Source organism: Podarcis cretensis, assembly GCF_951804945.1.
Source record: "Podarcis cretensis genome assembly, chromosome: 4".
NCBI lineage: Eukaryota > Metazoa > Chordata > Lepidosauria > Squamata > Lacertidae > Podarcis > Podarcis cretensis.
The window spans coordinates 33,136,181-33,154,385 of NC_137173.1; the positions used below are offsets into that span (position 1 = coordinate 33,136,181).

Sequence of the window (18,205 nt, forward strand, 5' to 3'; positions counted from 1 at the left end):
GACGCTCCTTCAGGTATGAGCTGAGGCCGTTTAGGGCTTTAAAGGTCAGCACCAACACTTTGAAATGTGCTCGGAAACATACTGGGAGCCAATGTAGGTCTTTCAAGACTGGTGTTATGTGGTCTCAGTGGCCGCTCCCAGTAATCAGTCTAGTTGCTGCATTCTGGAGTAGTTGTAGTTTCCTGGTCACCTTCAAAGGTAGGGTGCATTGCAGTAGTCCAAGCGGGAGATAACCAGAGCATGCACCACTCTGGCAAGACAGTCTGTGGGCAGGTATGGTCTCAGCCTGCGTACCAGATGGAGCTGGTAAACAGCTGCCCTGGACACAGAATTGACCTATGCCTCCATGGACAGCTGCGAGTCCAAAATGACTCCCAGGCTTTGCACCTGGTCCTTCAGGGGCATAGTTACCCCATTCAGGACCAGAGAGTCCTCCATACCTGCCTGCCTCCTGTCCCCCCAAAACAGTACTTCTGTCTTGTCAGGATTTAACCTCAATCTGTTAGCCACCATCCATCCTCCAACCGCCTTCAGACACTCACACAGGACCTTCACCGCCTTCACTGGTTCTGATTTGAAAGAATGGGAAAGAGCTGGGTATCATCTGCATACTGATGAGCACCCAGCCCAACCCCCCTGATGATTTCTCCCAGCAGCTTCATGTAGATGTTGAAAAGCATGGGGGAGAGGACAGAATCCTGAGACCCCAGGGGTTTGAACACTCATCCCCCAACACCACTTTCTGAACGCAACCCAGGAGGAAGGAGCGGAACCACTGTATAACAGTGCCCCCAGCTCCCAGCCCCTCAAGATGGTCCAGAAGGATCTTATGGTCGGTGGTATCAAAAGCCGCTGAAGAGATCAGCAGAATTAGGAAACATCTCTCACCTTTGTCTCTAGCCCACCAGAGATCATCGACCAGCGCAACCAAGACCAAATTATCTTGAGGGTACCAAGCTGATGACGGCTGTTGTAGGGAGCCATCTGTTTGCCCAACCAGGTTGGAGACCGCTGCTTTTGGGAGCCACATGTTTACCTTGTGATCCTGGTTAAGCAACCTCTTTGCAGTCTCCACAATCACAGCAGTGCTTCTACTATCTCCTAACGAAGGCCTGAGATTCTGATGTACATATCTTATATATATTGAGTTTCTCTGTAGCCAGTTCAAAGGCTATGAAGCCTATCCAGCAATTGATACAGTAACAGACTGGCCTCTTTCTTTCTCACCTGGGCTTGGATCATCACTGCAAGAGATGACATGATGGTGCCTTGAATTCTGTTTTTAGGAGTCATTTATATGAGTCATTTGCTAGGGAAGATAAACTTGATTGCATTTATGTTTCACTCAAACCACTACACTAGGTTCAAATTGTCATATGTACTAATGCTAGGCAGACTTCATTTAATTAATTGTATTTCTTTTTATGCCATCTTTTCTCCAAGAAGCTAAGGGTGATCTTACCCTCATAGCATTCTTTCAGTGTAGGTTAAGTTGAGAGTTAATGATTTGCCCAGTCTCCCACTGAGATTTATGGCGAAGTCCCAATTTCTAAAGCAAAAGGAATGAAAGGGTAAGTGGTTCTGAACCATCTCCCTGCAGCCTCTCCTCTCAACTCTAGTCCCTAACCCAGGCTCTGAACTGCCTGCAGGGTGGGGGATAAACTCTGGTTAAACTCTGGGTGGGGGATAAACTCTGGATAAACTCTGGAACTGCAGGAAGTGCCCCTCAGCTTCAGTGCCCCTCTCTCACCTTGCACTTTTGTTATTAAAGCAAGCCCTATCACCTAGTTTATATATTGCATTCAAAAATCTGGGTCAATCACCATACATCTAGTATCTGTCTGAGTAGGGATTTGAATCTGGGTCTCCCTAGACTAAACCTAACTCTGCATATGTTACACTAAACCAGTGACCTACCCGTTATTAAATGACTGAACCATTGTAGTTTGCAGTTTCCAATGGAAAGAACATTGGCTTTTTAACTGTGTTTGCGGGGACTGAGGAGGTCTTCAGTGAAAAGATCATTAATTGTATGCAGTACAAGTTTCCAAGCAAGACAATTTACCCAAGAATATCATTCTTTTTTGTGATGCACAGTGGCGAATGCTTTCTGGTCTATTCATGGGGAGCCATGATGAGGTACCGCAGGACTCACCAGAGTTCCGTATTAACCAAGTGTACTCTTTAGAACACCATTTTGAATGCTTTGCAACATGCAGTAGTTTGGAAACTTGTGAAATAGATGAGGCTGCATGAATACTGTCCACACTCATTAAGGAGAAGCAAGCCCCATTAAACACAATAGGCCTTAATTCTGAGTAAACATCCATATATATTTTTTTTATTTAAAAGCAATATACTTTCAGTAACATAAGTATGTTAACCCTTCTGTGTTCCCTTATAAAGGGACGCAAAAAGAAAATCCAGTCTGCAAGTGACTGCAGATTTCCAAATTGGCCTTTTGGGAGAGCCACAGTGATTCTAATTCCAAAATGGAATCAAGGTTAATGGAGAAAGTGTTGAATGCAACTTTAAAATCAAAGCTATGTTTAAAGATATCATCAAAGGCTTATAAAACATGGCTGCCTTTTTATAAACTCCAAGCCCTGCAGATATGGTGCCCCTAACAGAGCAGGGAGAGAAAAGATCAAAGCAGAAACTATCATTTAAGTCTGTTTAGGCGAGAAATTATATCTAGAATCAGTCTGTGAAGACATATGTTGATGTTGAGACTTTCACAGCACTAACATTATTTACTAAAATGTGTAGGCTCTGATATGGTACAAACAATTCTATCTCACTAGGGGAAAAGGAAGAGGGCATTCACTTCGGAAAATGAAAATGAAGGGCAGCGTTGACTGGCTACTAGCAAAATGAGATTAACACATCCACATAAAAGTATTGTTCTTGTTACTGAAATAACAGTCACTGGTTTCTGTGAATGTGTGCTCTAAAACAGGATTTTTAGAATTCTTTGCTCTAATATCACCAACTGACACAGTGGATATTCTTTACTTGAGTTTGCTAGAATGTTCCTTCAAAATACACCAAGATCTTGTCCTGTCTTCTCACAGTGGTGTGTTGTTGTTTTTTTTAATGGAAAGCAAAAGTTAGAATTCGTTGCTGTCATTCATAAGACTTTTTAGGGATCCCTGAAGTAGTGGGTTGCGGTGGGGGGGCAGGTTGGGGCACAGCTTTATTGAATAACAGAGCTATAAACATAAACATCCAGCTGCTGGCTCAGGGACTTATTCCATGAGTATTAATATATGATAAGGTCTCTCACACAAGTTCAGCCCTCAGTGACTGCAATGTTAAGTGATGATACCCATCACAGTTCAAAAGGTGCAACAGGCAGACCTTTCAACTTAAAAAACAAGAGTGTGCATTATGATGCTTCTGCTCCTACTAGGAAGACTGCCTCCAGAAGGTGGTTGTTATTCAGCATTATTCAGCTTTGTGGGTTCTCCAGAATGGGGTTCTACATGGGTTGGTTATGTCCCCCATGCTGTTTAACATCTGCGGAAGTCACTGAGTGGGGTCATAATGTTTTGGAATGTGTTGTCATCAGTATACTGACAACACACAGCTCTAGTTGTCCTTTTCATTTTCTGCAGGTGAGGGAGTGAATCAGTGCTTGGTTGTGATAATGGACTGGATGAGGGCTGATAAACAGAAGCTTATTCCAGACAGGACTGAGATGCTGTTGGTGGGTGATTCTTCTGACCAGCTGAGTGGTGTAATCACACCCCCTCTGAAGGAGAGGGTTCATGGTTTGGGTGTTTTCTTTCATCCTTTGCTGTTGAGGTACAAGTGGCTTCAGCGGTGTGATGTGCCTTTCATCAGTTTAACTACAAGATAACTACAGTAATCTGTGCTCTGGTAACCTCAAGGCTGAAAATGAATGTTGCATAAAAGTCCAGAGCACCACATTCGCTGTGCGTTACGAAGTAAGTTTCTCTAGAGCATCAGTCTTGTGCAGTGTCATGTTTACTGTACAAACAAATCAGCTACACTTAGTACTTTGGCCAACCAGCAGTCAGTATGGCTTGGCTTGATAAACTAGCACACAAAAGTAGATGTTGTCCCATGTTACCAAGCCAATTAGAGTCCGAGCCACCAATTACACACTATGCTGTAACAGGCATAAACTGGTAGCAAAGGAACAAATGCTGCCAGAATCTTCACATCCTTGACAGATTGTTCAAATGTTACATAGAAATGAGGAATGTAACAGCACAAGTAAGAAATGTGAGGTTTTAGGGGGCCACTAGGTGGCGCATCGGAAGATGGCTGACAATAACATCTCTCCGACCCACACGGGGTAATTTGGAGGCTATGATGGGGGTAATTAGCCTCCTTAACCCCCCCCAGGATTATGGGGGGGACGGCCCTTGCCTGCTGTGCCCTATACCACCCCCGAATTTGTGGGGGTGGGGGCACTAGGCACAAAGCCCTCCTGTGGGATTTTCGGCACTCCTCGACGCCGTCCCCGATTCGCGCCGCTGGTTGCAATGATCTTTAAAAGAAATAATTTGGACCATGATTAATTGCACATACATCAAGGAAAAAGGGGAGTAAATACTGCTGACAGAAGAGATCTCTGATAACAAGACAACAATAAAATACGAGAAGAACGTCAAGATACGGTAATGACTGAGGGGGGAGGGGGGGAAAAACCTGCCTCTACCTTTTTATGTGATTTAACAAGAATCCCCCTCCCCTAATGAGTCAGAAATTAAGGACTTAAGCTGTGGATTTAAGGCTGTGTGGAGATAAACTTTCGATCCAAAGCAATGTTTCAAGATGAAGCTGGAAAGCTAAGAGTTTTGGAGTGACGCAGTCAGGAAAAAATGCCGTTCGCCATTTTGTGAGGCATTGTGGGAGCTCTTGGGTCTGGGAGGAGAAAGAGAGAAATAGAGTTGTTTACATATCGTGAATCAACTCCTCGGTGGGACTTAAGAGTGACAAATGCCAAAATTTACGATGGATAAAGTGATGTTATCTACGAAGGAGATATATGGAAACCATCTAGACTTAGTGGAGGAACGGGAAATCCACACAGGATTATTACACTTGCTATCGGCTTAAGGAGACTAACAGAAGAGATCGTAAAGGAAAAAGAGAAATTATACGAACAAGATATGATGTGGCAACACCAAGATAAGACTGGATAGAATTATGAACTTTGTTTGGACTGATTGGGACTGATTTGGACATTAACGCAGTAATAAGAAGATGATCTGAATTCCCCTTTGGATCTTGAAGTATGGGTTCCCCCAACAAAATTTAAAAATTTGGCTTTGTAATTCGGAATTTATATGATGTGATTTAATTTGATGTGATTGGCCAGTTAATAAAAATTATTTAAAAAAAAGAAAAAAGAAATGTGAGGTTTTAGTGAGTGCCATCCAGAGTACCGGAAGATTGCTATGCTAAAACAAGTTGTGTATCATTTATTTTACTGTCATTTATAAGCAGGGGTGAGAATTAAATTTCTAGAGCCATTTTTTTTTTAGAAAAGCTTTCTCTATGTGTCTGTATCCCCCGAAAGAACTGTAGCTGGAGTCAGTCTGAGCCTCAACCTCCCAGGCCAGGTGGGAAAAGGCCTGCAAGGCAGGGAGCAGGTATTCCAGGACTCACAGCTGAGATGATGATATTTCTCCAGCCCTCTAATAAAACACAAATACACAACCCTGTGTGTTGGGTCTGCAGCAGAGCAAATACTAGTTGGAAGCTAAGTAAGGCTGAGAACTGGCATCAATTAGAACCAATATTATTTAGCATAAAAAGTATATATTTTTTACATTTAAGAGTGTAGCTCTTAAGGCTTTACTGAAATATATAGATGCAATGGAACAATCTCTGAATATTTCTTCTGAATGGATGGCTCTAGAACAAGACAATTTTTATTTGGCATTTTCTCACTTGGTCACTTTCCTGTAGTCTATATAGGGCACATCAGTATTGCAAATTTTATTTATTCTTTCCAGAATGTACTTTAAATTCATTAGCTATCTTTATAATAGTTATAGATGAAGCAGCACTTTCATTCTGAGTCCTCTGTCTACAGTGGTTTGTAACTTCTGAAACAATGACCTTTTTGGCTGAAAATTCTCATTTGTGTTTTAAGCTCAAAGTGAGTATTGTTTTGGAAAGTCTGAAAAAAGAAATCCATTAATCCATTTATGAGGACTAGACATTACAATAAGTTGTACATGCAGTTATATTTGATGACCTACATAGTCCAATAAAAGCACATTATTATTTTTCCCTGGTTTTAAAAGAAATATCAAGGACATTTTTCTATTTACATTTTCAAATTTCCTCAGCCTTCACTTCTTGCTTTTGCTAAAAAATCTGAGGGAGTGTACTGATGCAGAACCTGGTTGCTTTCAGTATGACTTAAAAAAAAAATTCTGATGTAGTAACACTTAAGAAATACCTCTTGTCTAAAATGGTGGCTGTGTGTTAAAATCCAATGATAATTGTGAAATGTTGAAGATGCAATCTTCAATACTAAGTTTTTCAACATGTTGCATATCATTGAGAAATAGGTTCCATTTGACAAATCTCAGCCAATTGCTCATATTGTAGAGCCCCATGTGTTCCGATTCATACATGGAAGTCCTGAATGAGTGACCAAATGAATGCATGCATTTATCTGTAAGCCGCCTTGAGTCCCTGTCAGGTGCATGTGCCAGGATTTTCTTGATGATTTACATTGCAATTCTGTACATGCCTACTCAGAAGCAGGAGTGACTGGCATGGTGAAGCAGTGCTATGCTACCACCCTCCAAACTTCAGTGTCACTGTCGCTTACAAGACCAGGGAGGGGCAGGCTGACATTGAGGTCGAGTCTGTGTGGCGAGTCAGCACCCACCATGGCTCACACTCCAACAAGCAGCAGGAACACCACTGTCAGAAGGGTGGCATTCCCTTCACCCCTGCTCAGAGGTGAATCCCATTGAGTTCAATATGACTTACTGTTAGGTACATAAGTATAGGACTGCACTTTAAAAGTGACTGAAAGGAAGACCCAACTTTAGTTACTGGCATCTTCAGGTCGGGCTGGAAAAGACTCCCATATAAAACTGACAGAGCCAGTCATTCAGTGTAGACGATATTAAGCTAGATGGGCCAATGGCTTATTCACTATACGGTAGCTTCCTTTGTCTCAGGAAGTATTGGAGCAGATTGTTATGATTTAAACATTTTTAATATGTGAATAAAATATATGCTCTGTTCTGTATTTTTGTTTACATAAGCATGATAAATTTCTCTTCCATCCACAACCCACACACTTGATTGGTTCTTTTGTTTGCAGTAAACACACTGAATTCAGTATAGATTCTTTTCATCAGTGCAAACGAAGCCAGTGTGGAATCTATTGTGTAAACTTTGACCCCAAATTTCTATGATTTCTGCACAACTGGAGGGGGAGAGATAACATTGCATTGACCTAGCTTTTTACGTTTAATTATACATATTGGGCTAAAAGCTCTAAAAGTTGTTAATGTTTTAAGTCTTAGCTACTTTTGCGATTGAAAGATCTCTTCACCCCCCAATGATTATTTTCTGTTGTAATCAAAAGGACATTAACATGGACAGGAAATTAATCTAGCACTCTAGAGATTAATATTAATCTGGTAATGTACTGTCCTCATGATTTCGGGAATCTGTTCTCTTATGGTGCATTATGGCAGTGTATTTATAAACTATCTAGGTAAAGGTTCCTTATATTTAAAATATGTTCTTATACTTCATTTCATTTCATTTTAGTTTTCTAGAAGAAAGAAAGGTGTTCGCTTTCTTTCAAATGATGTTGCATGTACAGTTAATTCTGTACATAATTAACATATTGGAAAGGGTTACAATTTGTGGAAAATAAATTTATGTTATATTTTTCTATAACGTGCCTCTTTCTGCTGCTCTGAATTCTAGTTCTTCCAAATCTATGTGTAAACTAGGTTTCATGAAGTTGTGTGGCTGCAGCTTACAGTATACTGTATAGCAGTTGTGGCCAGTAGTGTTTCTCTGCATGTATACTTTGGTATGGAATCTTGCTATTTTGGTCTTGGAGGATAGGACATACAGCAAAAATGAAGGCTTGCCGTGTCCTTTGTGGGTGGTGCCATTTGCTGCCTGGTGCAGCGTGCAGCAGGCAGCAGGCCGGGAACCTGGAAACAGAGGAGGAGGGTCGCTACATGTGGCCAGAAGGTAAAGCGAGCTCCCCGCTTCCAACTGCACGTTTCCTGGAACAAAATTGGCTGCTAATCCAGCCAATCAGGAGAGCGCCGGGGCAGAGGCCTGGTGGCAGCCAAGACCACCTTCCCGCTTTAAAATGGAACAGCACTCTGCCTCATTGTTATCTTTCAGCCCACAGGTGATAGGGCTCAACAGTGTGAGGACATTGCTATGGAATTCTTGGCCATCATATTTTGGGGCCAGGGAGGATTTTTTCCTGCAGTCTAATTGGCCTGTTTGTAGGATTTCACCTGCCTCTTAGCAGACATCACAACTTTGGGAGATAAAGCATTGGGTGGTATTCTTTAACATCAGGTTAGCCCGTTAAAAAGGTCCAGGAAGGAGAATTGCTGTCCAGGAGCCCACATGGGGGCCAATGAGCCATAGCATACCTTCCAAGAGGCGGTGCTGGCAGGAATGACACACTTGAGCCATGTCAAGGGGCGGCCTTCATGACAGGGCCAACCCATCCCAGGCAGGCTGCACACCTTATGTGCCTGGGGCAAGCAATATGTGATGCCATCTTACTGTGGGTGTGATGTCAAGTCAAAATTTCATGGGGTTCTGTAGCTGCACCTTATGGGGGGGTGGGGACACCAAGGCAGGACTTATGGAATATTGGAGCATTTAGTTTGGGCTTTTTGAAATTCCTTGCTGTTTTTATGTTCAGCAGTTTTACATGCAGTAGTCATGAGTACTTTGGGGTTATACAGTTCTAAAACAACATCACAGACACCTTGAATTTAGACATTATGTTTTGGTTTACAAAGATTCAGGTGTTGGCTTGAATGAAAAAGCAGGGTCTGCATTTTTTAAAAAGTATAGTGTTTTGGTATCCGGACTGCTGTGTAATGAAGCGACCAACAGGAAAGGAAAGTGTAAAATTCAAACTCAGGAACATGCATGGAAGCTACTGATTATCTTTTATGTCTGAATGGGAAATATGCTATTGGTGCTCAAAGAGATTAGTGTGAGTATAGTGTTTAAGAATAAAATGAGGCGGGGTTGGAGAGCTTCTGTAAAAATGCTTCTTTAAAAAAAATGCAGAGAGGCAATTTTCATCATGCCTTCATTGTCCCCAGAAGCATCTGCTTGGCCACTGTTGGAAAACGGATGCTGGACTGGGTAGACTGGTCTGATCCAGCAAATCAGTTCTTGAAATATAACAGCCAGATATTTGCCATAATTTAATGTAACTTTCAACAAAAATATGGAAATCAGCTAGCACAGAATCCAGCTATGTTTGCTGTATCCCCCATCTTTAGACTGTGCTAAATGTAGACCTTTTGACTTCAACATCAAGTGGGCTTTTTCTCTTTTTCTCCCCATCTCCTTTTGCTTGGCATTCAGTCTCATAAAGAGTTCAAAAGCTTGCCCAATATTCTGAGACATTTGGGTTGGTTCTAATAAAAGTGTTACCAAATGTTGAGCTTGTAAGAGGTAGCACTGCAGGAATCTGTTCTTTCGCTCTTTAACAAAGCGCTTCAGAATGATATGTGTGAACTAGGCTACTGCTTTGCTCTGCAATCCACAACTAGAAACAACATAATTGTTCATGAGTGAGCACCCATCCTGCCATGAAAAGCAGTTCACTGGAAACGTATGAGCAGACCAGCTGGCTGGGACATCTCCAACCTCCTGTTTGAAATGGAGCTTTTCCTAGTTGCGAGCCTGCTGCAGCTCTTCACCAAGTAAAGATTGTCTGGCATGGAGTGACAGCATTTTAAATAAGAGCCTTTTGCTCTCCCTGCAGACAGGTCTGTGAATAAGAAAGCATCCCAACTTGGGGTGATTATTACTCATGAGTAATCCCAAAGAGAAAAGGCTTAACGTGAAGCCTTACCCAGATGTGATTGATGGGAAGGATTGCAGGATACAATTTCAAATGTCAGGCTGAAACCCTTCCCATTTGTAAATCAATTAATGAGGCTTGGCTTGTATTGATAATAATGACTTGTAATACATTTTCCCTTTGTATTTGTTCTCATGGCCTTACCTAACACTGAAGGTGAAACAACATATCAGTAGCTCTCTGAGGCATTTTTATTCTCTTACTTGACTTGAGATACATCACGGTCACTCACTTCCTTCTGTTTCTCGCTGTTGCTCCCCACCTCAACTAGATTGACCGAGCATAAATATTTTCCACTTCGCTTTACTTACTTATTTACTATTTTGAAAAGCATAATAGAGCACCGTCTCTGAGCAGGAAGCCTGAAAAAAATATTAAGAGGTACATGTGTTTTAATGACCTTGTATGGAGAGTCTAGATGTGGAAACAAAAAAGGGGATTATGGTCTGAATGATTGGGCAGACTGTGTATCAGGAGTGTGAAGGAAACAGAGCATTGTTTGGGCATCAGTTTCTTGAGCCAAGCCTTTGTTGCAGGTTTCATAATAAGGTAGCTTCTCATAATTAAATCTGGAGAAAGTAACAAATCTGAACAGAATGTGTTTAAGAGATAGCTTTATTGGAGCCTCCCCCCACCTCCATTTTAGACATTTGTAGCCTTCAGTAAGATTGTAGATAGATACTGAAGAAAACAGCCCAACCCTTTTCTTATCATGTACTGTAGATGACAGAATGCAGAAACCCAATGGCATTTTATAAAGCATCGCAACAAGAACTGGGACTTGCCAGGTTCCATTTATCTAGCCAAGAATATAATTCTGTGATCTATCCCAAGGAGATTTTCAACAGAGTCTTACACTTACTGTCTGAATTAATGATACTGCTTTTTTTCCTTAGCCGTGACAAAAGCCACTCTGCACTTTTATACATTATGTTAAAGTTTTTTTGTTGTGAACATACTCTATAAAAGCCCTTTCTGCTTCATCATTTTGACAAGCCAATTCCACTAAATCTTCCATGATCATCATGTTCTCTTTTTAACTTTTTCAATTCCAGAAAACAGCAAACATTTCTGAGTTACAAAGCACCAAACAGCTACAGACTCACTTGCTATAAGGTAAGTCATCTGTGTAGAAGTCTGTAACAAAAAAATGTAAAACCAAGTGCATTTCCAGTTATCAGCTGTACACTTAGCTTTGACAATTATGAAGAATCCATGTCTGTTCAATGGGACTTGTCTCCTTGGCCTGGTAGGCACACTTTGAAAATAACATATTACGAAACTGTTAACCTTAATAACTTTGGATCCCTCAAATTGTTTCCTCTGTTGAATTTACCTCTCCGAAGAGTTGTAGACTAAAAATGCCTGTGTCATAAATTACTTTTCAGGTGTTTGGTTTTCTTACTGTTTTCTTGGCCCTTTTACTTATAAATTACAAGGCCGAAAGCGGCATCTCACAAAATACATTTTTTTGGATGATCAGCCTTAACTCTTGCTATAGCAAAAAGAACTTTTTCTGAGTAGATAGCAACATTAATAAGATTCCAGCCTTCCTTGAATGTTTCCAAGTGAAATGTCAGCTGACAGATCTGCAGCTCACATAGCATGCATTCTTGTTTACAAGAATTTGGAACCTTTGTATTTTCTGCTAATATGTTTTTCCATAATGCAGTTAAGTCCCCTTGTTTTAGCAAGCAAGGATGTCACGTATGACCACAGCAGTGTTTGATTTTTATGTAGTAACCAATCAGTTATCAGATGCCAATTTAGGGGAGCTCGATTGGTTTGCCTGCACTGGGTGCCGAGCCAACAGGGGCCACAGGGGGTACAGCAACAATGACAAACAACAGAAGTCGAGAGATGGTAAGGTGCCAAATTTTGGCATTGCACAGGGCACTGCTGAAATTTTAAAGCCCAAAGTCTGCCACTGCAGACATGATAGACAAGGCAGTGGATGCATGAGACTTATGGGCTCTCAGCATAGTGCAACCACTGGTGCCATCACTGGTCCAGTCTGTCCCCCGCACCAGGTCCTCCTGCTGTCAGCCTTACTGCTCTTGCTGCCATCAGAGCCCTTACATAGCACAGCTGATTGCTGCCACTACCACACTAATCACTTGCTTTATCCCACATCCTATCAGACAAGCTTTACCTGGCAGGTGTGAGCAACGGTGCTTAAGGGATCTGAGGCAGTTTTTAAGTAGCCAAAATGGCTGAAGATCAACAGGCTTGGAAGAAACACATGATTTTAAAAAAACAAACCTGGAGGACAGTGGGAAATGGGTGAGCATCATGGAGGACAGAGCATGCTCAGTGGCTTTGGAATGCTGGGTGACTGTTTTCATGGCTGAGATAGAAAACCAGGAAGGAGGGGAAATGCAAGAGGGCATAACTGGCAGTAGGCAACACAGCAACATTTTCTTATGGACCTTACTTGTGTTTTGAATACTGGTTGCTGGGTAGCAACAATGGGACAAGAATGTTGCCCTCGTGCCTTGCTTGTGGACTTTTCAAGATGCATCTGGTTGACCATGATGAGAAGGAGTGTGATAGCTGGATTACAGTATTTGATCTGATCAACAAGCTCTCTTTCTGTGTATAGAAAATTGACCTAGAGAAGAGGTGTGCCTTTCAAATGATGTGTTTTAGAGATACGTTTTCCCAATTCTGCATCTCTACTCAGATGTGTGTCTAGGCAGTAACTTCCCCCCCATGACTTTCTTAATATTACAGTGTTTTATATTGCTGCCATACCGCATTCACAAGTGCTTCCACTTGTGAATAGACTTTTGTGATATCTGGGTCGGTTGCTTACCAGGCAGCATGGAATTCAAAGCAGTTACTTTCTTATGCAGAAAGCATAAGAAGAGATAGACAACTGGTTGCTGATGATACCAAAAAATGAGCATCACATATAGTAGGAATAATTTTAAATTACAGAATAGCAAATCACATTTGTGAGTAAGTGTTAAGGAAAAAATGGGGAAAGAGGTACACTAGACAATTCTGCAGTTGCAAACATAGGCATGCTCCATAGCCATGCTAATATTTTGGAGTATTGATCTATGCACATTTAGACATTTCCATACCCTGAATAAGTTTCCTTGGGGGGCAGAGAGGAAAGGGAAGGTTTTGTCCATATATACCAGAGATGAGAAGTCATTTGCAACACAAAGAGCACATTTCCCCATAGACAATTTTCTAGGTGTAAAGGAACAGACTTGACAAGACAACAATCTGGGATAAAAATTAGCCACAACTTCAGGCTTCGAATGTAATTCCATTCCAGCCTTCCGCTAGAGGGCTGAAATTTTGAACAGCGCCATGCCAAGGATTCTGGCCACCCCCAAGGTGCTAATCTATGTAGGTGGCCATCTATGTAGGTGCTGGAAGCTCTGTGGCCAGCTGCAGGGATGTAACTCCTGGCTGCCCTGGGAATTGAGGGCAGTCTGCAAGGGCCTGCAACCACTGCCCACCCAGAGCAGGGAAAGTGGTTGTTATCACGTTCCAGCCCAGCAAAAACACTTGGATTTGAAGCAAGGGGAAGGGTGTGGCTTGGGGCAAGTTCCAAGGGATATATAGAGAGGCTTAGAGTTGTGGCTCCAGGCAGGCTTGTGTGTTGTCTTCTGAGTGAGGACTGCTCTGTGATTAAGCCAGGTCTGTGCTTTCTTAACAGGGAACCATATGTTGTACCATATGTTGAATCTCTTCAAATGTAAATGGCAAATGATATAAGACAACCTGCAAAGTAATACTTCGGAATTTTCTACCCATAAAAATGAAATACCTGCTTCTGTGAAAAAGGGCTCCAAATGTACAGTGCTGCTGTTTAGTTAGGCAGAAATATCTGCAGAAATAATTGAGGAGGTTTTATACATCTCTCCCCCAATGTGGGCATTTTCATCATTTGAAATACAGGATTTCTGTTGAATTGACGAGCTTTGCAACAAATACCTTTATTACCATATAGCTTACTTATAAAAATAAAAAAGGAGCCTGAATGGGGTGAAAAGTGAGTGAAGGCCATCTATACAGCATTTACTTTTCAGAAATAAAACAGCTTATTGATTTGGAGAACCAAAGATCTAGTTAGTTCACTGCTTCAGCTTCTGCTCGGTTTATTTCCCTTGTTTAAAACAGCAGAAGCACTGACTGCGCACTCAGGCCATTACTTTCACTGGGTTGTTAAGGTTTTCTTAATGCTGACTTTCTGTTCTGTAGCACCACAGAAAATATCCTCCTAGCTTCTAATCACTGTAATAACTAACCTCGAGGAGTCATTAGTGTGGGTTCAAACAATATCCTATAATAAGTGTGCTCTGAGGAAATTGACATAGTTTATCTCCTCGATTCATATTCTTGTGAAAATAATGGGTTGTGAAATAACATTGGTGTTTTTCTTATACCATACAAAATCTTGACAAGCTATGTTGATATTTTCCTCTCAGATATTGGGTAGAAACACTTTGTTAGACAATATTCCATCTACAAAATTCATACGTTCTAAGTTGGAGATGGGTTGTTGTGTCGAGAAACTAACGCAGGCAGATCCACACGTCCTTCCATGGTGGGGACATAGGTTTCTGGGCAGGAGTTGAACCCTGTGAGGGGTACAGGATACTCCATGACTTCTAGACTGGTAGAATATTGTGAATGTGAGAGAGCACCAGTTGCCATGTTACTGCAGAAACAAAAAGTCAGACAAGATCCACTACAGGGCAGGCCCAGGAGGAAAAACTAGTGGAGCACCACTTGTCACCACCTACATCAAACATTACAAATTAGGTATTAAAAATGGTAACGTTCAGAAAGCAGCAGAACATTTCACTCTTCCATGACTTCCTGTAAGAGTCACTGTTATCCAACGAAGAGGGAGGCTTGAGCGGAAAAGCTCAGGCCTGGAACTCATTAGCATATTTGGTTCTGTGGAATCTCATTTTAAATGCTTGGGATGGCTAGCTTGCTTCAGAGATAAATTATCCCTCTTTTGGTGTTTGTTTACACTATTAGTCTTGCTTCCTATTCATCACCCTAGTGGCAGTTATTCAGGAGTGGATCCACCCATACTGACTTCATCTTCTAGTCATTCGATTGGATTTTGCATTCATTTATGCTCTGTGACATGCCCATTGCTGTCATTTTCACTGTTTGGTTCTTTGTAAAAATCATCATACATTTTTCTGTTTTTACTTCTGTCTCAGGGTATATAAACCTACACACTTTCGGTAGGGTACATCTGATAAAATGGGATGTATCCTATGAAAGATTATGCCACAATAATGTTTTTTAAGTCTTTAAGGTGGCACTATATGTGGTCTTGGCTTTTGTCTTTTTCTGCAGCTGTCTAGTGTATTTCCCTTTTTGGAGTTTTGTCATTGTTGCATTGTTTTACTACTGCTAACCTCTCTTGCACTGGATTACATATGGAAGCTAATAACAGTGGTGAGTTACTTGTAGAATCAAGGGAATTGCATATATTAGGACAAATTACAAAGGCATCACAGCATTCGCATGCACTCCACTGACCCTACTTTTGCTCAACACTGTAGTCTTTCAAAATAAAGACAAATAAGAGCAAAATTATTTTAATAGTGATATTTGTTTTGTATCTTGTTTTCTACCCGAGAGGTATAAACAGGAATAGAATGAGGTAAAAGTTTTGAGTCCAGGAAATTTTAGATCAAAAATTTCTACTGAAAAGGTTGGACACTTTCTCATTCTGTGATATTAACTTAGTTCCATCTCACCTTCCTATAGCCATGCAATCAGTCCTCTGCCCCTCCACCCCAAAAAAGCATTCTTATAAGAAAATTATCAAAGTACACTGGTTTTACTGGTTCCCTCATGGGGAATCTTTACTTTCCCAAAGGAAAGTATAATTACCAATAAGAACCAATCAACTAATGACTTAATATATCTCCCAGGGTCATTTCCTCGCATTAGTAACCTATTTATATGAATTACTGGACCTTTAATGTAATTACCTTATTATTAATAATAAATAACAAGCAACATTTCAATAATTGCTTTTATTAACTATCAGCAAATGTGCTCATTAGTACTTTGTGTGCCAACTTTTCAGTACTTAGTGCTCCTATTAGTCATATATTCAGCTTGCTTCAAACGAGCAGTCCTATTCTTACATTACACTTGGACTGGAGATATGGCTCCACTAGGCTGGTGGATCAGCTGCCAAACCCAATGTGTACTCATCCTAGAAAGGGAGGTAGAGAACAACTAGAAAAGAGAAAAACAAGACAGAAATGAACACACCCACAGCAGCCCTAGAAACACAGCCACATTGTGGTTGCTGGTGCTGTTGTTAAAATTTCCATACAACCCTTCATCCCATATATATATGTATACAGAGAGAGCGAGAGAGCGCGCGCGCATAATAGCAATCAAAAACAAGGCCCCCACAGATCAAAATGGCCTTAGATCGTTTAATCAGTCAAAGGCCTGGCAGAAGAGGAATATTTTTTCCTCTTAAAGGTATGTAATGAAGGTGTGAGGCGAGCCTTCCTGGAGAGAGCATTCCATTAGCAGGGAGCCACCCCAGAAAAGACCCATTCTCGTGTTGCCACTCTCCAGACCTCTCAGAGAGGAAGCACACAAAGAACGACCTCATGCTGATCACAGGGTCCAGGTTGGTTAACATATTGTGGTTCTGAGCCATTTAATTGTTTCACTGAAATCCCTTTTTGTGTACCTATTTATATGGGCTGGCTTCTATTCTGTGGGGTATATTGTGCAATATTGTTCCTCATATAATGGGATTATTTGTTTTAATATATATCTTTGTTTGGAGTGTTAAACCCCTCATAAAATTGTAAATAAAACTGATTGATTTATTAATGGCTAACAATAGAAAAGAGGCATACCAGTTTCGATAGATAATAGCTCTTCCTTCCAAATTTCTTTACAAAGGGTTTTGGGGGTTTTTGCAGCTAGTGTCATTACAAATTATAATTAATACTATATCCTGTCACTGTTAAATCAAAATACTTTCACCAAATCAGGTAGCTGACTTATGAGTAAAGATAAACTTAACTCCTTGTGGTGCTTTCTTCAAACTTTCTTCATTCACAGTTATTTCAGTCTTCTTGCCTGCACAAGCAGTGATATGATGCTTCTACAAGAGTACTCTCCAGCTCTTTCTTTGAAGATGCTTTTCTCAAAGGTGCTTTGCACAGAGCCTTTCTCTTGATTGAGGATTCTTTTTAGACAGCTGGAAATTCCTGATGGATGTTAATTGGAGTTCAGTTTGAAGATACAGAACTGCTTTTATTGCATCTGTCTTTCATTGATTTCTGTGAAAACCATAATTAGACTTTTTTGTGGGTGGAGATATCCATGGAATGTTTCAGTTCAGTGCCTTTATCCATTTAAAAGATGGACTTTATTTTCCTTTGTTTTTCTTAAAGCTGTATCAGTCAGTTTTATTGAGAATGTGGATTCTTTCACACTTTGCCTCTATATGTGGAATCATGTGTACATATGAATTATGCTCTGCTGACTCCTCATACAGTCACTTCAGATTCTTAATAAATATTTATCTTGTGCTTAGTAAGAAGATAACAAAACAGCTGAAATTCCTTTTGGTCACCTATTGTTAAGGAAGAAAACTTAAAGATGTTCAGATACAGGTATCAAGCACAAAAATAATTTCTTTAACTATTTGAATTCATAAACTTTTTAAATCAATTTGATACAGCATTAAGTCTTAACCCAGAATAAATAGGGGAAGTCACATAACTAAGAAAGGATGCTTAGAATGGTAGAGTTGCAAAGGATCCCAAGGTTCCTCTAGTCCAGGCATGTCCAACAGGTTGATTGCGATCTACTGGTTGATCGCCAAGAAGTTTCTGGTCGATCACGGGTAGATAGTGGGTTCCTCAGTGATCGCCAGCCTAAAGAAGCCCTCCCCCTAAAAAAAGCTCAAACAACAGCTCAATAACCATGGGCAGTTGCACAGAGAGCTCCTTCCTTCTTGCTGACAGAGAGCTCACCAGTATGTGTGTGAGTTTGTGTGTGTGCGTGGGATGGCTCCCCTGACCTCGAGAATGTAACAGGGATGCTGCCCTGTGCCTATCAGAGACCGGTTCC

General features: G+C 41.0%; 1 protein-coding gene across 14 annotated transcripts in view; it reads left to right on the plus strand.

The window, feature by feature from the left end:
- The window catches only part of ZBTB20 (zinc finger and BTB domain containing 20), a 504,516-nt gene that overhangs the window by 305,162 nt on the left and 181,149 nt on the right, over positions 1-18,205 (plus strand). For 13 of the 14 annotated variants that reach the window (XM_079973673.1, XM_079973666.1, XM_079973667.1 and 10 more), the window contains one exon: positions 11,155-11,215. The exons of the other annotated variant lie outside the window; for it this stretch is intronic. The gene's annotated coding sequence lies outside the window, so the exon portion shown is untranslated. The remainder of the gene's footprint in view (positions 1-11,154; positions 11,216-18,205) is intronic. 14 annotated transcript variants of the gene reach the window in all.